This window comes from Mixophyes fleayi, chromosome 4 (assembly GCF_038048845.1).
Source record: "Mixophyes fleayi isolate aMixFle1 chromosome 4, aMixFle1.hap1, whole genome shotgun sequence".
Classification (NCBI taxonomy): Eukaryota; Metazoa; Chordata; class Amphibia; order Anura; family Limnodynastidae; genus Mixophyes; species Mixophyes fleayi.
Window position 1 is genome coordinate 334,938,840 of NC_134405.1, and position 25,163 is coordinate 334,964,002.

Below are 25,163 nucleotides of genomic sequence, written 5' to 3' on the forward strand. Positions count from 1 at the left end.
GTGGGCCAATGTGTCCTAGATGTGGTAGGAACTGCCGTGTGTTTGTGTCATTGCTCTGTCGCTTAGCATCCAGCCAGGTCGCTGCAGTCTTTGTTCGAAAGTGTATGAAAATAATATTGTGACCTGTGAGATGGTCAAAATTGACTGCCAATGTCTTGAAATTAGTGTTATTGAGGTTAATAATAATGTAGAAACAAAAAAAAAGAGCAAAATTATGTGATTTTAGCATATTTTAGGATTTTCTCTAAAAAATACAAAACCAAAACACACGAGGCGGGTTTTGCTAAAACCAAAACCAAAACACGAAGCTAATCCAGATCCAAAACCAAAACCAGTTCACGGGGTTTAGTGAGCATCTCTAGCCAGAACAGGACTTATGCCAATGAACCCAATTGCACGTCTGAACGCAAATGATACTTCTGACTGCCGATGAATTGAAGGGCAGAACGAATGTCAGAAGGAGATGACTAACGTCGGCGATGCGCAGTAAGGGGGTGACGAGGGCGTGTCAATGCAGATGCGGTCGTTCCGAGTCCCGCGTACCTTGTTCGTACGCTTTTTTTTTTAGCCTTATTACTACTTGCACCAGCTACAGAACAGGTGTAAGTGGCGTATGACAGTGATGACTGTTACGGCATCGTCTTTGTATTTACATATATGTGCGCCACTAGCAGGCACAGTGTGTGCAAGTAAGAGAGACTATAATAGATATAAATGCATTATGTATGTACAGTGCACATTAAGAGCATCTAAATTAATGTATATAATGTAAAAAGAAAAAAAAAGTTTTTAAAGCACATATTTGTATTTTTGAATACAGTATTATGTGTTGTTCAGTTATTTGCTAGATTATTTATTGGAAAATGTGTTCTCATGTGACTTTACATTGCACATGTGCTTGTACGTATCCTGCGCTCTGTTCTGTCTGTACACACGCGGCACGTGACGATTAGGCAGTGTACTTACACCCAGATTCAAATCGAAACGCATCTCCAGATCCGCACGGACTTGAATACAAAATTATGCTCAAGTTCCGTGCTCTGTCTTTTTACCGCAAGTTGTGCAGATGAATCAGGCTCTAAATGTCTGCGCTACTGTCTGCGGCATCTCACAGAATGTAAGATGATTGGCAGGAAACCATCTCATCCTGGGGTGAGAACTGAACAGCGGGAATCACACATCACTGATTCGCTGGCAGAATTTTTAAAAAAACCTCAGTTGTTCTGTGATTCATGAATATTGATCCGAAACAGAACAGGATATTTGAGGATTCGTGTAGACACTCTTGAAAAAGTTTGGAGACCAAAACAAATATTTCCCAACTCTCCCGATTTTGGCGGGACAGTTACGATTTAAGGGGACTGTCCATTGGTTGTCATGTTTGTCCTGATGGTAACCTGGTACAGTGACACTTTATAAAGGATAATAATAATATATAAACACCATCAAATAAAAAATACTTCCACTCATGAAGGGGCGGACCTAGACTTTATTTTTAGGCGGGTCGATTTAGCATAATTATGCCCCTCCTTGAATCTGATTGGCTTGCCTCAGTTGGCCCCTCCCATGATTAGCCTACCCCCTCCCAGTTTGATTGGCGTTTTGGACGCATTTAAAGGTAGGCTTGTGCTGCTGGGGGGGGTTGCCCCGATCATCCCCCCCTTGATCCCACCACTGCACTCATCATGGCGAGAGATGCCTACACCACGCCTCCCAACTTTTAGAATTACGAAACTGGGTCAAAATAAGACATGCCCCTCTGCTGCTAAACTCCACCCACAAACAGTGCAACTTTCCTTAAAATCCCAAATACTTATGGGTAAGACCCACCCCATTTGCAGCCCGCAAAAATCAGGACATTTGGGAGGTATGGCTATGAAGTAGGTGGAAGCCAATTTGGGAGCTGCACCAATACTCGTTAGACTGCAGCCTATCACAAGGCAAAGAACTAGTGTCTCAGTAATACCAATACTTGCTAGTGAATGGATAGGTGGTACTCTCAGGAATATTGGCTCCACCCACAAAATGGCTGCCCCCACTGTGTACACATGACAGGATCACTTTACATGCAGCGCCTACAGTTGTCAATTCTGTTCTGCAGGGAATTTGTGAAAAATTGCACATATATGAAATGCCGTAGGTGTGTGTGCGGTACACAGAATAGTTAATTACGTGGGACTGAGCTTTCCTTTCTCTGGTAAAAGTACTCTCGTTAATGAGACAGACTCTCGCGCTCCTGCGCTAGACACAGTGAATCACTCGCTGCCTTTTGTATGGCCGCAGTCATTTCCCTCGCAGCACAAAACCGTACAATATAAAAAGAATAAAAAAACTCCTTCTGTTTCCACAGAAACCACTAAATGTGTTTTTCCCTTTGTAAACCGCGTCTTTATTCTCCACATGAAAAGCGGTAGACAATTAATTTGTTTCAGGTGAGAAGCAGAAATAAATAAAAGTTTTACTTCATTAATATACAAGATGAAAAAATAAATATGCAGCGCAAGTCATAACATTTGTGGACATTTATAGAACATTACACCATCTTCTTCATTCTGTTTCCTTGAATAAAGTGCGATTGTTTTGTTGCATCTAAAAAGTCACTTATTAGTTTTTGTGTAATCGACATAAACACCAAATACAGCTAAAACGTGACCGTTAAAAATGGTTCGTTCTGTCCTATCATTGTACATTGATTACCTCATCTGTCGTTGCCTAGCAACCAATCATTTGTTATCATTTGTTTAGTGAGTTCTACAAAATGACAGCTAGAATCTGATTGGTTGCTATAGGCAACATCTCCACTTTTTCAAAACCGCAGTTTACTAAATATACTCCCTGGGACTAACTGCACCTCCTAAGTCATTTGTAAAAACTCTTTTGCAGGTACAAAGAGGCTCTGCAGCTGCCACAAACATCCTCTGTACCCTCTCCACCTCTAAAATCTCATTTAATTATCTTGCCCCAAATTGTAACTTTGTTTTTGTGTGTGGACTCTCTTCCAGGTGCATTCAATCTCACAGAGTGGATTTAAATATAAACTCCCCAGTCCGCCCAATTCTTCTCATGAGCAAATGCAAAATCCTGCACACCGCGCAGATGGAAGATGACATAAGAACCAGCGAATGTGCTGCAGAGAGTCACAAAGGGGGGGAAGATTCAATTCAGTGCGATGTCTTTCCAGAACGTCTGCGGACACACATCGTTATGGCAGGAATCTCAGCTAATTTTTTCTTGCACCCCATAGAGGCAAATCGCCAGCAATTGAATCTCCGCCTGTAAGTCGTTCAGTCTTGTCTTACCTCCACTTTACACCAATATACCCTGAATTCTTATGGAAGAAGTTGCCGTACCGGGCCAGATACTCCGCTTGGCGGCCCTGGTCTGGGCTCCCACCACATTACTCCCACAGACTCGTGTGAGCGCCTGGGCAGCTTCCACTACAGTGCTCTGGTGGCGAGAGAACTGTGATCTAGGAGGAAGGCGCCCAGGAGCGAGAAATAACCTGTTTCCTCCGCTAACATTTGTATAATGAGCTTAATGATCTCCCTGCATTTGATCTACCTAAGAGCGATCATGAGTAGCCATCATTCTGCATTTGAATATAGTGCACACAGACAGGAGTATGGGTGGGTGCCATGACTTTGGGGGGCCCAGCAACGGTAGTTGGCCCCCACCACCGAGGCCCACCCCCTACCCACCACTCTGCTCTCAAAAAGAGCCAAACAGAGGACTATTCTGACCGACGTACCACGCAGGCTCAGAAGGGGTGGGCCCAGGAAGCAAGAATGGCATAGACTGGCCCATGACCAGATTTTGCCATGAGGCCCGGCATTGCACGTTCTTCCCCTGTACGCAGACATATTTTATACTCTCTTCTGGGTAGAGAACATCAGGGACTTTAGAATTTTTAGGACAAATTGTAAACACAACCTCCTCCTTTTAAAATAAGTGTTTTGATTTTTTGGGGATACTTAGATGCAATTTACCGTTTTTACATACAAGTGAAAAAAATTAAATGTTATTTTTGCATCCGGCTGAGTTTGGCGAACGTCACCTCTCACTCAACATCTAATGAGACTGATCCTAAAAATCAATTCTTCACCCTACGACCGGAAAGCCCTCTCCTGATTTCTATCCAGGGTGAGGCCGTGATTTAAGGGGGGACACAAACTGCCTCCTTTCCAACACGGCTAATTTGTAGGTCCTTCCAGCCTCTCCCCACCGAGAAACAGATTGGAGGACAATTTGAAGATAATTGAGTTGCTGGATGTTTGTCAGATAATTTCAGCATGTGCTGAAAAGAAGCTCTATTTTTTTTTACATTTCTCTTTAAAGTGTTCTCTATAATTAGGTTACATGGGAGAAATTACATTTACCAATTTAGAATGCAACAAGGGAATGATTAGAAATAAAAAGAAGTCTCTGTTCTGTTATGTAATATTAAATCAGATACTGCAACGTATGATGTGTATAATTGTATTACATTTTAGGTTAAGCAAAAGTCTTGAGGGTACATTTAGTAAAGCTTCTGCAATGGAAAAGTGAAGATGTTGCCCATAGCAACCAATCAGGTTCTAGCTCTCATGTTCTAGAATGTCTAGATAAATGATTGATACAATCTGAATGGTTGCTATGGGCAACACCTCCTTTTGAGAAGCTTTGAGAAATCTACCCCTAAAACTGTAGCCCACTGTAATTTTTTCTCAAAAGTTCGGTTTTACTCAAGTTCTCTATCCAGCCTGTATAAACATTTTGAGTATCGATCCGGCGGTATCATCATCGTTTGTTTGTAACGCGCCAAAAAACTCTGACGTTTTCACCAGAGTTTCAAACCATACACAATAAAAATCTGACATAAGACAGAACAAGTACGGACCAGGCTGGCGAAGGGGGAGCGGACGTGAGACAAAGGGTATATAGGGCCCTGCTCGAGGGAGCTTACAGTATACGGATGAAGCAGCTGAAAAAACTTTATGTCTAGGTTAACCAACCAGATTACTGCACCCTTACAATGACCTCAGCCTGCATTGTCTGCTCAGTCAATTTACTTTTTGTTTCAGGTGAAAGCCGGGAATAAGGAAGTAAGTGGAAGTCAGCAGTAGGCCAGGGACATGCAGAGGGCAAGAGACAGTAACACAACAAACAGCAGCTATAGATCATCATCTGGACTTGTTGGCAGAAGCCTGAAGGGAGGAGGGAAACGTTTCTCAGATCCCATAAGATATCTATGGAATAATGTATCCCCTACTGTAAATTATAAGCATATTAAAAGTCAGTTCCATTGAAAGGTCAGAGAACTCTGAGGTGAATTCTAATGATATGAGTAATACTTAATGAATAATACTAAACAGTAGAACGTGTGTTATTCCTTATAATACAGAAGTGTTCCGAACAAACACTGAAGTGATGTTTTCATAAATTGCAGATTACAAGTTATGTCATCAGAATTTATACAGATATTACATATACACACACTATTTGGACAAGTGTATTCGGACGCTTGACCATTGCACCAACAGAGTCTGCAATTACATTGTATTCAAATACATACACTTTAATATGGAGTTGGTCCCCCTTCTGCAGCGATAACAGCTTCCACTCTCCTTGGAAGGCTTTCCACAAGATGTTGGAGTGTTTCTGTGGGAATCTGTGCCCATTCATTCTGTAGAGCGTTTATGAGGTCAGACACTGATGTTGGACGAGAAGGTCTGGCTCGCAATCTCCGTTCCATCCCAAAGGAGTTCGATGGGGTTGAGGTCAGGGCTCTGTGCGGGCCAGTCAAGTTTTTCCACACAGAACTCATCAAACCATGTCTCTGTAGTCTTTGCTTTGTGCACTGGGGCACAGTCATGTTGGAATAGAAAAGGGCCTTCCCCAAACTTTTGCCACGAATTTGGAAGCATAGCATTGTCCTAAATGACTTGGTATGCTGAAGCATTAAGATTGCCCTTCTCTGGAGATAAGGGGCCTAGCCCAAACCTTGGAACAACAGCCCCATACCTTTATCCCTCCTTCACCAAACTTCACAGTTGGCATAATGCAGTCAGGCAGGTAACGTTCTTCCAGCATCCGCCAAACCCAGATTCGCCCATCAGACTGCAAAACAGAGAAGTGTGATTCGTCACTCCACAGAACATGTTTCCACTGCTCCACAGTCCAGTGTGGGTGTGCTTTACACCACTCAGTCCGACGCTTGGCATTGGTCTTGGTGATGTGAGGCTTGCATGCAGCTACTTGGCCGTGGAAACCCATTACATTAAGCTCCCACTACACAGTTTTGTGCTTACATTAATGCCAGTGAAATGCAAGTTCGGAGCTCTTCAGCTATGGAATAAGCAGAGCGATGGCGACTTTTACGCACAATGCGCCTTAGAAGTCATTGACCCCGCTCTGTGATTTTCCACGGTCTCCCGCTTTGTGGCCGAGTTGCTGTTGTTCCTAAATGCTTCCACTTTCTAATAATATCACGTACAGTTGACTGTGGAATATCCAGCAGGAATGAAATTTCACAGACTGTCTTATTGCAGAGGTGGCATCCTATCACAGTACCACGCTTCAAGTCACTGAGCTCTTCAGAACTACCCATTTTGTATCACAAATGTTTGCAAATGGAGACTGCTAGGTGCTTGATTTTATACATCTCTGGCAATGGGTCTGATTGAAACTCCTCAAATTAATAATTAACAGGTGTGGCCAAATACTTTTTACCTTTTTTTCCATATAGTGTATGTATATGTAATATATATATATATATATATATATATTCCGCATAGCTTTTTGAAAGGATCCAGAATATCCCTAGAAGGTCCCATTTTTAGTAGAACAGTCCCAATATCTATTCATGACTTGGCAGCGTGCATTGGGCAGATCTTGGAGCAGTCCAGATGGATTTGGTGAGTACTAAAGACAGTGTGATTTTCAGATCAGGGAAATATAGGGGTACAAGCATGCAGTCGTTGGGAATCAGATATTGGTGATAGATGTTTTTAAAGTCCCCTGTTGAGTACATACAGTGCAGGCAGACTTTTTTGTGGGCAGTACCAAGATTCGTGAAAATGCAGCCTATCAATTTACCAGGAATCAGCGATGTTTCTGAGGCGTTCCTAAATTTATGACGATGCATTCAATCAAATTGAACAGCACTTTTTTAAATTGTGCTTTTTAATTCTCGTTTTCATAAAAACTCCAACTGGTTAGTGCAAAATATGTCCCATTAATAGTAAAGGCCAGTGCTTGAATAGACACCTCCTGGGTTGTGTAAAATTCAGGATGTTCTTTTCAAAGGGTGGGGGGGTCTCTGAGGAATCCCGCTAACAAGGAAATTCACGTCGCCAAATGTACGAGTTTTGCAGCTCCCTAAATGACCCCTGTGCAAACGTTACCAACAGCATAATATCAACAGGCTTCTTAAATCCACTCCTGTTCTCCTGAAGTCTCATTTGGCATCTTAAGAGAAGTGTGTCCATTAGACTAAACGCAGTTAAAATCATGCGGGTGAGTGACTTGCCAAAGAACCTGTTATCTGTGGATTCCTGGAGTTTTCAGCCAATGGAAGCAGGAAGGGGTTGGGACTTATACACAGTTATAAGTCACTGCAGACAGTATATAGTTCTTCCTGCTTCCGGATTCCTCCCGCCCTCCCTGCAATTTCTTGGGTAGCTTTGAGTTGTAGTTGGTTAGAGTAGGAGAGCAGTGCAGTCGGTAACTGTGCATATGGTGCTTGGGTGATCTTGTCATAGGTCACTACCCCTCTGTGGTTATGGTGTCATACCATGGTTGGTCCGTATGTTAGGAGGACCATTGGGCCAGTTTTGTATGGTTTATACTGGCGGAGTTAATAGGGGGCGTAGTGTTGCCGTTAGACTTGATCTTAGCACCGGCCAATAGATAAGGTATGATCCTGGGTTGGTGGTACTATGGTCTGACCTTTCCACCTTTATTGGTTTTGCGTTCCAGACTGCCCTGCTCTCGTCCGCCTTACAGTCCTATTAGTTTAAATATTAATAAATACCGTCATTCATTCCAACTTTAATTTGGTGTCCGTGTTTTTATTTGGTTTGGTACAGGTTATGTCACAGGTGTGTTATTTGGGGAAAGCTTCCCCGCTATGCATTTTAGTGGAGTATAAAATACAGCTCTCTTTTCCTTATCTGCTTTCTGCTCCTGCCCAGTTCTGATCTCCATAAATACCCCCTACCTACCTACCTACCTACCTACCTTTCAGGCTAAGAACATCCTGTACAGCTTTAGATTGGATTCAAATAAATAATTAGATGATGATGATTCAAATATAAAAACCACAGACTGCAAACTCTACTTAGATTATAAATCCTGTTAACTTTTTAAATCTCCAACGAGGGGCACCCTGAGAAACTGGCAAATTTTAATTTGCACTATTAGGGCTTGTGCGCACTGGCGTTTTTTTTTTTACATACATTTTACTAGCGTTTTTAAAGTCACTAAAACGCATATCAACGGGTCTGACAATAAAAACCATTGCTGTCAGTGTCACCATACCTACTCGGGCTTTTACCATTGTTGTGTTCCATAATGGTATTATTTTTTGCATTTACTTGCAGAAACCCAACAATTATATGCACAAAAATAACCAGTGTGTATCCTAAAATACACGTAAAAATCAGAGGTCACAGCCAGGGACCCCAGATTGGTCATTTAATAAAGACCAAGCATGCAATACAATACACGATTAAATTGCAATCACCATACAATCACTATATATATATAAAATAAATAAATATAATAAATAAATATATCTAATAAATATATATTTATTTATATGTATATATTTATTTTGTATATATATACTTTATTATATATATATATATATATATATATATATATATATATATATTATATATATATTATATATATATATATATATATATATATATATATATCATACATATATATATATATATATATATATATATATATATATATATTTATTGTATATATATATATATATATATATATATATATATATATAATATATATATAACAAACTCCAAATACAAAAATACCCCGTAAGATTTCAGTTAGATGTTATTATGTTGCATTTAGGAAGCACCCAGACAACCAGATGAGTTTACCTATACATCGGGACATAATGGGGGCAGTTTAATAAAAGTATTGGAGGGTGTTTCCAGCAGTTGGGCCTTTTCAGGAGGTTCTGAGGCAGCTGGGGTGTTATTTAATATTGTCATCTCCTTACATTCTCCGCTGAGGGGATAGCAGGTTCCCCTGTACTGCAGGTGAGGGGTTACCTCGGTGCCAGCACACAGTGCCAGGCTAGAGGGCATCCTGTGCCAGGGAAAACAATCCCCACAATGCAGCTCCGTTACAATGTATCCAGGCGGAGAGGAAGAGGGATGGATACTGGGGAGGAGGAGGGATGAGGGGTGGATTTTGGGGAGGAGGCACAGCCCTCTGACAGGGGGGAGAGGAGGTGGGATGAGGGGTGGATTTTGGGGAGGAGGCACAGCCCTCTGACAGGGGGGAGAGGAGGGATGAGGGGTGGATTTTGGGGAGGAGGCACAGCCCTCTGACAGGGGGAGGAGGAGCCCTTCTCTCTCCCGCATTGACACCCTCAGCCCGGCCAGCACAGAGCAGCCTGGACCCCCCGCCCATCACATCGAGTCGCTGCTGCTGCTGATCACGAACTTTTCTCCAACAAACTTTTTCCAGCTTCCCCCGGGATGGAATCCTGACCCCCAGCCCCCCAGGGAGATCATAGCCAGGACCCCACAGCCGGACTGCAGCACTGTGAGTAGCCCCCCTGAGTTTATTACAGAGCTGTACCCCCCCTCCCCCAGATTGTACCCCAATACAGGACTGTCTATACTTACATCCCCTTACAATGTATCTGAGCTGCACCCCACTATGGGACTGTTTGCTCTGTATCCAATGTCTGCACCCCAATGTGAGAGTCTAATCTTACCTTGCAGAGTTCATCACACTGTTTCTGAACTCCCCCTCCCCCCCCCATTTTAATACTCTCTAAATTGTACACCTGTGTGTGCCCCCTGTTTATGACTGTACCTGAACTGTGTACCCCAATGTGCACTACAGAGTAACCATGTAAATTCTGCACCTCTATATAAGACTGTCTGGATTATTCTGCCATGGCTGTAGCCTAGTGTGAGATTGTCTGAGCTGTAATCCTCTCTAGAATAACACAAGATAACAATACTTTCCTGCCCTGAATGCATCCAGATAAAAGGTTGAACTCTGGTATTCTGTGTGTACCACAGTGTAGGACAATGTTAGAACTGTGTATTCCTCTGATGATATAAGACTGTGTTATAATGTTGTGAGTACATTTTGTAAGACAGCACCCCCATCCATGAGTGTACGCTGGGGATTATATCTGGTCTTTAGGCTCCTTATGTGCCTGTATTTAAGGCTGCCTCTAAAGTACACAATATTTGTGGCTTAGGAAGCAACGGCTTCCCATGGCTTTCATCTGTTGGTCTATTTACACCTCAGTATCTGTCAGATAATTTACAAAGTGCTTTTAGCTGAGCGCTTAGATTCTGCACTAATCTCGGTATCTCTTCCTTCCCTGCTACTGTGGTGGTGATACCGAGAGTCACACTCCTGAGAGTACCCCCTGCTCTTTTCTTCTCAATAGAAAGCGCAGATAAAGTAATAATAAATATACTTGTGAACTGTGTATAACCTTCTCCTGCATGAGTGTACCCCACATTTCCTCTCTACTCTGCTCCCTCCTTCCAGTTTAATAATAGCCTGTAGTGCTAAACTGCACAATATATATGTGTCACACGTGTAACATACATGTACCAAACGGATAGCCCGTGTTTTTGTTTCCCTGGCTCATGAGCTGCAGTGAGTGATATCCAGCCCCCCCCCTCTAGTGATGCGTGTTTATCCTGTATTGTATGTGTCACTGGCTCCCCATTAAAAACTCTTTTCACAACAATTCTCTACAGTTGTGTGTTTGTTGCATTAAGTCCTGGCAAGGAAACGCTTTGTAGCCTCAGCATATCCTTTCAGTACACCGCATTACAACAACACAATAATCTGGATCCCCCAGACAGAGCCAGGCGCTTTTAATCCTGAAGGAGAGATCAACTGATCTGAAACCCTTTCACTGCCAGAGCTCCAAATGATTTATTAGGGGGCAATGTAAGACTGCGGAGGGGGTACACTGACTCCAAGCAATTATATTCATTAATGCTGCATTGCTATATTTAATATAACCCCCCCCCCCTCCCCCAGTTATGATTGACATAATGCACCCCCATAATTTAGCAGGAGCAGTCATTGTTTCAGTAGGTCTGATTCATAGGAGAGGAAATGATTCACAAGATGGGGTCTGAAACCTCTCCACATACCCTGGCATGTAATGTTTGGATGTGTGCACTGATCAGGTCTGCAGCATTGAGGAGCTCTGTGTAGAGGGCACTGCAGTCTCTGCCAGGCCAAGTTGTAATCACAGGGGCTGCTAACTATCACTTGCCAGTAAACCCAGTTTGTAATCTTCAAAACAACATGTATTTTCCCAGGACTTGTCTTCAGTGTTACTGCATGAAGCCGTCTGGCTCTGTGACATGGTCACAGTTTCTGTCGCTGCTTTGCTTTGATGCAATACATAATTGGGGCAAGGAACTTGTCTTTTGTGGGTTTTGCTTCATGGTCCTTATAACTCTGGCTGTAATTCACATGATAATCACTGTAGAAGCCTTTAATTCAATCACTGCGGATGGATATTGTTAGACAGGATTGGTCCATGTCATCTAAGCTGTTCTGCATGATCTTATTTTTATGCTTGATGGAGCTTCAGTGTGCAGTTGTGTGTATCATCATAATCATCATCATCATCTATTTACATAGGGCCACTAATTCCGCAGCGCTGTACAGAGAACTCTGTCACATCAGTCCCTGCCCTATTGGAGCTTACAGTCTAAATTCCCTAACATACACACACACAGACTAAGTTCAATTTTGATAGCAGCCAATTAACCTACCAGTATGTTTTTGGAGTATGGGAGGAAACCGGAGCACCCGGAGGAAACCCACGCAAAAACGGGGAGAACGTACAAACTCCACACAGATAAGGCCATGGACGGGAATCAAACTCATAACCCCAGCGCTGTGAGTCAGAAGTGCTAACCACTGAGCCACCGTGTATGTGACCAGAACAACTTAATGAGATCTCTGTACAGACACCATATAAGTAACCGTGTGTCGGTTGTACACTTTTGTTTTTTTAATCGGTCTCAACCTTGATTTATTAAGAATAGGGGTGCCCCTACCCATTGGAAACAATATTTTGTATTTCCGTATTTCCTGGCTTCTTTTCACTTTGGCGCTTGGCACACTGCAAACCCTTTATAGCAGAACTGGCCAACCCGTGGCTCTCCAGGTGTTATGCAACTACAAGTCCCAGCATACCTTGCCAGCTATCATCAGACTATTGAATGGCAGAGCATGCTGGGGCTTGTAGTTTCACAACACTTGGAGCGCCACAGGTTGGCCAGGCCTGGTCTATAACGCTTCTTTAAGCGCTACGGTAGTGATTGATTAAGAATGGCTTGTCCAAATTGGACCCCTCTTAATGAGGGTGACTGTCCTAAATACTGGCGTGGACGAGAGAAATCCAGTTATTAAACTCTAGGAAGGCTGCCAGCTTTCATCACATTGGTCCTGAGTGATCACATGGGATTAGTGTGATTGGCTCTTCAGCTCACCGCTAATATAAATAATACCTTAAGGCACCGTACACAGGATGCATAAGAGACAGAGGGAATGACAGATTTATATCAGTTTATAGCAAATATTGTGCATGGTAACAGCTGTACCTTTAACTTTTACTAAAGTTGTACTTTGATATATTGAGATATTTTTAATCCTCTTGTTGCCTTAGTGATGTCACTAGTTCCTTTTGAATTAAGAGTGTCTCCTGATTAGTTAATTAGCCCTCCAGTGCAAGTGACTGGTACACTGCAAAACAAAACTTTTGGTGTAAAAATAAATGTCCAGGTATTTATTAAACAAATTGGATATTTCAATTTTTAGTATTTATACAGCATTAAAAAAAAAAATATTTTGAAGATTGTTTTTATCTAATAAAACTTTGTCAATAGGTGGTTAAATGGTTTGAATTGCACAACCACTGCTTATTAAGCGTGGGCCTGTGACCTTAATTATTTGGGTGCGACTGAATCCTCCAAATCAGGATATGTTACAGCCTCAGATCTAAGTAGGTGTGAAGTATACATCATGTCCCAGAAAGTTTTCAGTCCTATTACAGGCTGAAAAGTAACTGATCGAAACTCCTCAGTAACCTCTGTCTGGTTCCTCTCTCACCCTATTTGGATTTTTATTGTCATTATAGAATTGTGTTTTTAGCTTTACTATATTATAAAGCTGTATTACCACCTAGGGGTAGATTTATCAAACTATCTAAAATGGAAAAGTGGAGGTGTTGCCCATAGCAACCAATCAGATTCTAGCTATCGTTTATCCAAAGCATTCTAGAACATGATAGCTGGAATCTGATTGGTTGCTATGGGCAACACCTCAGCTTTTCCTTTTTTAGAAGTTTTGTTAAATCTACCCCCAATCTTAAATCTTGGTACCCAGCTCTTTTCCCGTCCTGGGTACTGTTCCATGCAGCCTTCGCTTTTGTTGTTCCTCAGGCCGAAAACTGGGGCCGCGTGGTGCTGCGGAGGGGGCGGGGTCTGAGCGGCAGGACCAATCCGAAGGCACAGTCACAGATCTGTCCTCCCGCTCACCGTCTTGTCAGATTTCTTTGTTAAAGCTTGTAACACATTTTATTAAAAATTTTTACTGCGATTAAGGGTAATGTGTGGTCCTTTTGGAAGGTTAGAGGGCCACACAATATGGCCCTTAAAGTGTTTTATGTTGTCCATCACTGTATTAGACAGCTTTAAATGTGTTCATTTTAAATACACGGGTAGAAGATGTAGAACTTCGTAGTGTCCACCATGACACTTTAAATCACTTGTTGGCTGCTTTTTTGAACCAAGTTCTATGTGAAATCCTTAGACTGTCACAAGTGATGTTGTGGTTACATAATAATTACAGAGAATAACATCTAAAATCTATATAGATCAATGGTGCCTGCAGTTCTTTAACCCAAACAAAAACGATAAGAGATATTGAGTTATAGGTAACGTACAGGGTGTCTGTACTCTGCAATTGGTCATTTAAACGCAAAAAAAAAAAAAATGAATAATGGAAACGCTGGAAGAGTTTGGGATCTGTGTTTCTAAAGTAGCAGTAAAATGTGTTTTGGCTGCTGTGCAAAATATTCAGTTTCAGTAATTGTGTGTACATCATCCGTACCAGTAAGAAACCCAGTCCGGATTTACGGTCAGCGTCTGCACATATCACCTGAATAACAGTCTTGGCTGAAACTGGGATCAGCCAGCCTGAACCTAGACAAAGTAAGTGTGAGACTGCGTCACCATCAACAAGCCCCAGATCTGCTGATCTCCAAACCCCCTCCTAATGGTCACTGGCCTCGTGCAGAGGAATATGTACTTACTACAGGCTGGCTGGGACTATAAAGTTTTATATGTGAACAGTTAAGGGCTCAATATTATTATTTATATATAGCGCCAAATATATTACACCGCGCTATACAGAGAATATGTAATCAGTCCATCAGTCACTGCCCTATTAAGGATTAAAGTCTAAATTATCTACCACACAGACTGGGTTCCAATTTTGTCAGAAGCCAATTTATCTAACAGTATGTTTTTGGAGTGAGGGAGGAAACCGGATCACCAGGAGGAAACCCACGCAAACACAGGTGGTTAGCACTTCTGCATCATAACACTGTGGTCATGGGTTCAATTCCCGACCATGGCCTTATCTGTGTAGAGTCTGTATGTTCTCACCGTGTTTGCGTGGGTTTCCTCCGGGTGCTCCGGTTTCCTCCCACACTCCAAAAACATACTGGTAGGTTAATTGACTGCTATCAAAATTGACCCTAGTCTCTCTCTCTGTCTGTCTGTCTGTCTGTGTGTGTGTGTGTGTGTTAGGGAATTTAGACTGTAAGCTCCAATGGGGCAGGGACTGATGTGAGTGAGTTTTCTGTACAGCGCTGCGGAATCAGTGGCGCTATATAAATAAATGGTGGTGATGATGATGGGGAGAACATACAAGTCCACGCAGATAGGGCCCATGGTTGGAATCGAACCCATGACCTCAGCGCTGTGAGGCAGCAATGCTAACCACAGTGCTGCTGTTGTGCTCGGTTACAGTGCGCTACTGCTCAGGTGCATTAGTCCCCGCTGTACGTAAATGCAGGTCTGTGATCATCCATGTGATCCCAATGCCATCCATGTATAGCGGTTATTATCCCCAGATCATTACAGCTGCTCAGTGTGTGAGCTCCTAGGATCTCCACATCCGCACTCCTGTAAAGTGTCACCGAAATTCTGTTGCAATGACACCTCGTCTGCCGAGAGCTCTGGTTGCGCGCCTGCCGCAGCTGCCACTCGGTGCTGTCTGAAAGTGCGGTGTCAGCAGTTCTGAAATGCAAAATTCTGATGGTGCTTTAACGAGGTGCAATGGGGTGTGAATGTCTCTCAGGTACCCCGGACGTCAGACCTTACTACTAGTGGGGAGGAGGGTTACTACGTAATTAATATGGTTAAACATCTTTTATATGGTTGTCTACACCTGCAGTACATTGCATAGATGTAAACAATGTTATCCTGCTGCTGATTACTTACCAGGTCATATTTACTACATGTGAGGATGGGAAAAACAGGGACAACAAACCTACTTGCGTTTGGAAATTCTTACTTTACATTTGTGTGTTCCTATCTGTCAAGTGACATCGATCCCGGAGACAGACTGAGCAGGCTTTCTAGTAGTTTACATGGACCCAGCTTGTTGTTGTCAAAGTTTCTGTTCTTAACACACTTCTCTAGACAAGTCCTTATTTGACGATTTAAAATATGCTTTTTCCATTTTCTGTGCGGATGACCTGTCCACTTCAATTATAGTCCTTCTTTTTTAATTTTGCGTCCTTAATAATTGAAGCTGTCCGGTTCGGATTATGTTTAGATAAGAAGCCGTTAGACATCTGACAAGTTTGCCTTTCTGTTTTTTCGACTTTGTGTTTCCATGGCAGCACCGTATCCTGTATACTTGGTAAAATCTTTTCCGACCTAATCTTTCTCACAAGGTGATCCCTGTCTTGTTGCCAGCTATGTACTAGTTCAAAATCTGTACTAGTTCAAAATTGGCCGAAGGAGGAATTCTGGGATTAACATTAGGCAACGTGCAGAAAAATCTGGTTATGTTGTTTACTGGAGCATTGCAAGTTTGGTGGAAGTCTTTTAAACCATTATTAACTCTAGAATTGCATGCCTTAAAGGTGCATGCTAATATATTATTTGGGGATTTGACAGAAAATGGCTCCTGGTTTGTTTGGGGTTTTTTTTTTTTAAATGACCTCTTTTCGAAACCATACATATTTATGAGCACTATGAAAATACTTCCATGCCTGAGGAATGCTCCATTCAATTGTTCTTTCTGGCTAATGGCCTAGAAATTGTTCTTTGAAATTTTTTATGATGATTTGGTCACTAGATGGCAGTATTGCCTTGCTGACAGTAGATAATATTGAATTTATTTCGGCTGTGCAAACCAAAATGGACCTGTTACAATTGGACCGAGGTGGTTATTTTTGGCTGTCCTAGTCCCAGATCCTCCACCCGTATTATATTTTATTCTGGCGCGCGCTAGCACAATGTGGAAATGAATTTGAGAAACACTTCCAGAGGCGCTCTCTCTGGAAATAACATGTCTTCTGACACCGTGTCCACAGCCGGCAGATCGTAAAGTCAGCTGGACGCTGTCCGCTAATTTCCCCGCAACGTCCATCCATCCGCCCTCTGAGCGGAGACTGTTCTGCATTTTTCTCCACACAATGGCAGCTTTGTAGTTTTGCCGGCACTGCGTCTAACAAGAGGGCTTTTAGCTCTGTCTGATTTAAATAAAATATAAGGTAACAAACCTCTTGACAGCCACGATGGGCTATGTATATTCATACCACTGCAGATGTATTCCCCTCCCCGTGTGACGGATCATCCTTGACGTACTCTGTTGTGCCGTAACAACACATGGTCTGCAGCTTCCTTTCATCCCGAGTGGCACTGACTTCAAAGTAATGAAATCTGTTGATGGAGAGTCGAATTGTTTTTGTTTTCTCGCCAGTTTTATCCTGCGACTCCTACAGAAATAGCTTTTTTGTTGTGCAGGTAAAGAAAATGCATTCAGTCAGGGATGAGGTGCAAAATTCTCTATTATTAGTGAGCTCTGTCACGTTGCCACCTGAGATGACTATTTAAAATTGTGACGTCAAGGGTACCCTTATTATTAAATGTTATTTATGTAGCGCCTACGTATTGCGCAACACTTTAAAAACAAACTATAGTCATTCGCTTCTATTCTGTGTTTGAGGCAGTTCAGTGTCTTATTGACGGTGCCCCATGCAAGGAAATCTTCTATTTTGCTCAACTAATACCTGTCAGTTACCACTCAAGAAACGTTTCCCGCCCCCCACTGGGGGTTTGTTCCTAAGGAGACTTTTCTTGATCCGTTAACGCTCATCCTCACCTGTGACCTCCGCACAGAAACCACTGATGGTTCAATAATCCTCTTTCTTATTTACTGTTGTTGAGATAAGATGCAGAGAACAATGGGGTTCCCCTGTTGTATTTGCCGGCAGTGATTGGTTGATAGATACAGTCCCACCTGCTTCTTGGGGAAGGGGGTTGCGGAAACATCGAAAGAGAAAATTATGTCAATATAATTTTCTTACGGAAATCGCCATTCTGCTTGTATTATGGATGGTGGTCTGCAGCCCAGTGGTATATACAAAGGGCTTGCTAAGTAACTTGTTTGTTTATTCTAAGTATCGCCTTATCTTTATTCATTAATTATCCAAAGTAACTGAGTTATTTTAACATGAAAAGACCCCTCGTGTTACGTGTACAATAGGCTGAGAACTAGAGATGCTCAGGCGCGGTTTTCCGAAGAGCGAACCGCATCCACCCCCCCCTGAACATTGCCAATCCAAGTACCGAGCCAGGCCGTCTCGTTACTTTCCCTCGGATCTGGATCGAGGCAAAATGTCATTGTTGCGTTGTCGGATCTCACGGGTTTTCGATACCAAAAGTACCTCTCTCCCCCAGATCCAGCGCCATTACTCACACAGAAACAGGGGTAGCAGTGTTCTTGTCAATTGACAAAACTTGACTGGAAATTAATGTTGTTGAGGTTAATAATAATGTAGAACAAAAAAAGAGCCAAATTATGTGACTTTTAGCAGTTTAAAAAACAAAATACAGATCCAGAACCAAAACACGGTAATCAGTGAACATCCCTACTGAGATCCCATCTTTGTATTTATTTAAGGCCTTGTGCTGGCTACGTGCTGCAAAAGCGACCAAAAAAACCCCACAAAGGCTGATAATAATCTGACAGGCAGGTTGCTATCGGACGGTGGGTGCGGACATCTTCCAAGTGCATTAGCAGGTTCCAGCAATGGTGTAAGTGATGCCAGGTCCCATTTGGCCGCCGTTGCTGAGTGTGTTCAGGTTTAGACCAGTAGTGGACAATTGGCAGCTCCTCTGACCAAAATCTTAACCCTTTGGTCCTCTTCCTGGCAGTCACACAGTCTATGTAGCAGGTTAGTGTGTGATTGCATGGTGATGTCACAGCGCAGTCACACAGTGTATGTAGCAGGTTAGTGTGTGATTGGATGGTGATGTCACAGTGCAGTCACACAGTCTATGTAGCAGGTTAGTGTGTGATTGGATGGTGATGTCACAGCGCAGTCACACAGTCTATGTAGCAGGTTATTGTGTGATTGCATGGTGATGTCACAGCGCAGTCACACAGTGTATGTAGCAGGTTAGTGTGTGATTGGATGGTGATGTCACAGTGCAGTCACACAGTCTATGTAGCAGGTTAGTGTGTGATTGGATGGTGATGTCACAGCGCAGTCACACAGTCTATGTAGCAGGTTAGTGTGTGATTGGTTGGTGATGTCACAGCGCAGTCACACAGTCTATGTAGCAGGTTAGAGTGTGATTGGATGGTGATGTCACACAGTGAGCGCAGTCACACAGTGTATGTAGCAGGTTATTGTGTGATTGCATGGTGATGTCACAGCGCAGTCACACAGTCTATGTAGCAGGTTAGTGTGTGATTGGATGGTGATGTCACAGCGCAGTCACACAGTCTATGTAGCAGGTTAGTGTGTGATTGGATGGTGATGTCACAGCGCAGTCACACAGTCTATGTAGCAGGTTAGTGTGTGATTGGATGGTGATGTCACACAGTGAGCGCAGTCACACAGTCTATGTAGCAGGTTAATGTGTGATTGCATGGTGATGTCACAGCGCAGTCACACAGTCTATGTAGCAGGTTAGTGTGTGATTGGATGGTGATGTCACAGCGCAGTCACACAGTCTATGTAGCAGGTCAGTGTGTGATTGGATGGTGATGTCACACAGTGAGCGCAGTCACACAGTCTATGTAACAGGTTAGTGTGTGATTGGATGGTGATGTCACACAGTGAGCGCAGTCACACAGTCTATGTAGCAGGTTAGTGTGTGATTGGATGGTGATGTCACAGCGCAGTCACACAGTCTATGTAACAGGTTAGTGTGTGATTGGATGCTGATGTCACAGCGCAGTCACACAGTCTATGTAGCAGGTTAGTGTGTGATTGGATGGTGATGTCACAGCGCAGTCACACAGTCTATGTAGCAGGTTAGTGTGTGATTGGATGGTAATGTCACACAGTGAGCGCAGTCACACAGTCTATGTAACAGGTTAGTGTGTGATTGGATGATGATGTCACAGCGCAGTCACACAGTCTATGTAGCAGGTTAGTGTGTGATTGGATGGTGATGTCACAGCGCAGTCACACAGTCTATGTAGCAGGTTAGTGTGTGATTGGATGGTGATGTCACAGCGCAGTCACACAGTCTATGTAACAGGTTAGTGTGTGATTGGATGGTGATGTCACAGCGCAGTCACACAGTCTATGTAGCAGGTTAGTGTGTGATTGCATGGTGATGTCACAGCGCAGTCACACAGTCTATGTAACAGGTTAGTGTGTGATTGGATGGTGATGTCACAGCGCAGTCACACAGTCTATATAGCAGGTTAGTGTGTGATTGCATGGTGATGTCACAGCGCAGTCACACAGTGTATGTAGCAGGTTAGTGTGTGATTGGATGATGATGTCACAGCGCAGTCACACAGTCTATGTAGCAGGTTAGTGTGTGATTGGATGGTGATGTCACAGCGCAGTCACACAGTCTATGTAGCAGGTTAGAGTGTGATTGGATGGTGATGTCACACAGTGAGCGCAGTCACACAGTGTATGTAGCAGGTTAGTGTGTGATTGCATGGTGATGTCACAGCGCAGTCACACAGTCTATGTAGCAGGTTAGTGTGTGATTGGATGGTGATGTCACACAGTGAGCGCAGTCACACAGTCTATGTAACAGGTTAGTGTGTGATTGGATGGTGATGTCACAGCGCAGTCACACAGTCTATGTAGCAGGTTAGTGTGTGATTGGATGGTGATGTCACACAGTGAGCGCAGTCACACAGTCTATGTAGCAGGTTAGTGTGTGATTGGATGGTGATGTCACACAGTGAGCGCAGTCACACAGTCTATGTAACAGGTTAGTGTGTGATTGGATGGTGATGTCACAGCGCAGTCACACAGTCTATGTAGCAGGTTAGTGTGTGATTGGATGGTGATGTCACAGGGCAGTCACACAGTCTATGTAGCAGGTTAGTGTGTGATTGCATGGTGATGTCACACAGTGAGCGCAGTCACACAGTCTATGTAGCAGGTTAGTGTGTGATTGGATGGTGATGTCACAGCGCAGTCACACAGTCTATGTAACAGGTTAGTGTGTGATTGGATGATGATGTCACAGCGCAGTCACACAGTCTATGTAACAGGTTAGTGTGTGATTGGATGGTGATGTCACAGCGCAGTCACACAGTCTATGTAACAGGTTAGTGTGTGATTGGATGATGATGTCACAGCGCAGTCACACAGTCTATGTAACAGGTTAGTGTGTGATTGGATGGTGATGTCACAGCGCAGTCACACAGTCTATGTAGCAGGTTAGTGTGTGATTGGATGGTGATGTCACAGGGCAGTCACACAGTCTATGTAGCAGGTTAGTGTGTGATTGGATGGTGATGTCACAGCGCAGTCACACAGTCTATATAGCAGGTTAGAGTGTGATTGGATGGTGATGTCACACAGTGAGCGCAGTCACACAGTGTATGTAGCAGGTTAGTGTGTGATTGCATGGTGATGTCACAGCGCAGTCACACAGTCTATGTAGCAGGTTAGTGTGTGATTGGATGGTGATGTCACACAGTGAGCGCAGTCACACAGTCTATGTAACAGGTTAGAGTGTGATTGGATGATGATGTCACAGCGCAGTCACACAGTCTATGTAGCAGGTTAGTGTGTGATTGGATGGTGATGTCACAGTGAGCGCAGTCACACAGTCTATGTAACAGGTTAGTGTGTGATTGGATGGTGATGTCACAGCGCAGTCACACAGTCTATATAGCAGGTTAGTGTGTGATAGACTGTGTGACTGCGCTGCGCCATCACCATCCAATGTAGCAGGTTAGTGTGTGATTGGATGGTGATGTCACAGTGAGCGCAGTCACACAGTCTATGTAGCAGGTTAGTGTGTGATTGCATGGTGATGTCACAGCGCAGTCACACAGTCTATATAGCAGGTTAGTGTGTGATTGCATGGTGATGTCACAGCGCAGTCACACAGTCTATATAGCAGGTTAGTGTCTGATTGGATGGTGATGGCGCAGCGCAGTCACACAGTCTATATAGCAGGTTAGTGTCTGATTGGATGGTGATGGCGCAGCGCAGTCACACAGTCTATATAGCAGGTTAGTGTGTGATTGGATGGTGATGTCACACAGTGAGCACAGTTTACTAGGAACTAGTGACATCACGTTGTGCTTCCTACCTCAGGGGTGTTCGTAGTTTCTAGTGCATTGATGGACTCTCTGTTCAGCAATCAAAATGGCCGCCTCCACTGTATGTAGGTGATGGCTACAGGCATAGTGCAGCAAGATTTAAATAAAATGTAATATTGCAACAGGCATAAACGTAAATTCTCCCTCTGCACACTTTCTTTGTGTTCCTTAAGTTATATAACCTTACTTAATACCTAAAATAAGACACACACATTTTTGAATCTTGGTGCACTAAGGTCACAGTTTTAATTGTGCAAACCAGTGGTGGCAACGAAAGCAGATGCAAGTTCAGCTACCAGCTAATACCAAACCAGAACATAGGGATGGCCAGCCGGTCCAGAATCCCTGGCGCTCACTTTACGGCGTCGGAGAGACTACACCCCTTCACCTGCACAAATGATACCCAGGGCATTCGCAGAAATGACCCTAACGGAGAAGGGCAAAGATGACTTTATTGAAATACCCCAAAACCTTAGGTGAACGTTGACTGTTTAGACATAGAAGCACCTGACACCAGTGTCGTCTCGCCTGTAAATAGTCAGATTTGCAAATCACCATATGTCTCATCCAGCAGATCTCTTTTCTCCTATACCTGATTGAAAACAGATGACATACTCCAGTTATTCTCATATCACTGAATCTTACTCCACTGTTTCAACCACAGTTTTGGAGAAGTTTCCAAATCACTTTTATGTCTGTTCTTAAATTCATGTCTGTACCCCAAGAGGAGCAGTCTGAGAAAGTAATATTGTTTTATCCTCGGTCACTGGAGAGTAGGAGAGAAGTGTCCTGCTGACATGTTGTCTAGACGTTCTCCTTGCAGGCTGAGAGGCTGCGCTTCAATATTCATCCCGGTCCTTTTCTTGGTCCCACCGTGGAAATGATGGCGAACGCTGCGCAGGGAAATAAAATGGAAACTCATTTTGTAAAAATATTGGTCCCAATATAGTGATTAAAAATATATCAATAAAAAGTATCTTTAAAAAATAAATAAGTCTGTGACTGACAAGAACAAACAAAAAATGATGATAATTTTATTCTTAACCTCTAAAAAAAAAATGAACCATTGTACTTTGTGTAATGATTCCTAGCTATAATGGTTTACAAGGCGACGCCAGATCACTTCACAGACCATCTCTAGTTAAACTTTTCCCCTGAAACAAATTCTTCTCCCGATGAGTGTGGCAGTCTATAGTCAGATCACACCATAATAATCTGGTATCTGGAGAACTGGGTGGATTATAAACTTCTTCCAATAGTTCTGCAGCATATTTAAACCACTGCTCGTCCAATATAACTGTAAAATAACTTTCTCTGCTCCTAAAGCCAAGATTTAATATTGGTTACATATGTGCATTTATTTTATTCCTTGTGGTATAGAGTTCACTGCAGTGTGATAGCTTAATTGTTTTTTAGAGTTTGAAAATAGGTTTCTTAAAATGTATTTTTGTCATTCACAAACTTATCTTATTTGTATTTTTTTATAGATATTTTTATTGATATACTTTTTAATTGCTATTTAGAGACAGATAACACTGTGTTTTTAGGATCTTTGATTTGTGGTTAGGAGAGGAATATTACGGCCTAATTTGATAGCTGCAGTTCTGGGCGAGTTTCTGGTGGGTTTAAAAAGTGGAGATGTTGCCTATAGCAACCAATCAGATTGTAGTTATTTATTTAGTACATTCTACAAAATGACAGCTAGAATCTGATTGGTTGCTATGGGCAACATTTCCACTTTTCAACTGCGCAGGAAATTCGCAGCTTGATACATTTACCCCTCTGTGTTATATGGAGCTCCTAAAGAGTTCTTCTGCAGATATCTGATCGGTTTCAATGATGGGTAATTAAGGAATTGTGTATGCTTATCTGTGTGTATATGTATGTGTGTGTATTTGTATTTTGTATGATTTGTAGCTCTGACTGCCCGGCGTTGTTGTGGTGTCTTAAAAATAAACAATAAAAGACCCAAGTGTCTGGTTTGCAACTATTGCAGAAATACTGGGTACGTAGTGGGGAGTATTTGAAGGCAATGCCCCCATTGCTATTTGATGATTTTTTTTTATATTTGGCAGCAGTTTTAATTAATTTGTGTTTTTTAATGTTTGTTTGGTTTTTTTTGTCTTGTTTGTGAGGTACAGAGGGAAGTACTCCATGACCATTTACTTTATAACAACGTTATCTAGTGAAAAGTTAGAATAAGACCTATCCAGTCATTTACCCATGTGCTACGTGCATCATTTTGTGGTAACTTTTTTTAAAAGTGTAAAATGAAATCTCCCCTCCTATGTGTCACCCTGGAGATCCTGCGGACTTTCTCCGCTCCGGGTGTTACGGGACACTTGCTCAGCAGTAAAGGTCGCCCATCTCTGGTCCTGGTTATCTTACTGTCACTTGCTGGGAGAGCTGTGTGTGTGTACCCAGGGCCGGATTAACCATAGGGCTAACTGGGCTACAGCCCAGGGGCCTATGGCATCCAGGGGGCCCTTGAAAGTGCTCAGCAGCAGTATTGATCGGTCGGGGGCCCAGGGGCCTCCATTCCCTTAATCCGGCCCTGTGTGTACCCTGTTTGTTTACCCCGTTTAATGCTGAGCGCGGCACAATATCTCCTCGTTCAGTGAGATCCTGGATTACTGTCCTGTTGCTGTCGTAGCGTTTTGTGCACAATGTCAGAATTTGAACAATACCAGACATACAAAGCAGCCCCTAAATGCACCATAACATGTCCCATGATACCAGGAGTTGGACGGACGGATGTGATATGGATCCCAGTTCTATTCCGTGGAATACGGATGTATTTATTTTTAAAAACTGAGATGTTTGTCCTATATAAAATTAGATTTTATTTATTTTTTATTTTTTTCAATAGCATCTACTACTTAGTATAAAGACTAGAGAAGTATCTGCCATAGGAAGACACAGAATATACTGGTCAGTTGGGTGTGAGTTAGTGTAGCGATGAGGCTGAGAAGCATTCGGGAGCTGAGGAACTAGACCGCTCTGAGTGTTAAGTAAACCATTGAAGTTGGGCAGCACGGTGGCACAGTGGTCAGCACTTCTGCTTTACAGCACTGGGGTCATGA

General features: G+C 42.9%; 1 protein-coding gene across 1 annotated transcript in view; it reads left to right on the plus strand.

Moving 5' to 3' along the window:
* The first annotated feature begins 9,586 nt into the window (after positions 1–9,586).
* The window catches only part of RASSF8 (Ras association domain family member 8), a 56,442-nt gene continuing 40,865 nt past the window's right edge, over positions 9,587–25,163 (plus strand). Inside the window, exon 1 of the mRNA XM_075210466.1 lies at positions 9,587–9,783. The gene's annotated coding sequence lies outside the window, so the exon portion shown is untranslated. The remainder of the gene's footprint in view (positions 9,784–25,163) is intronic.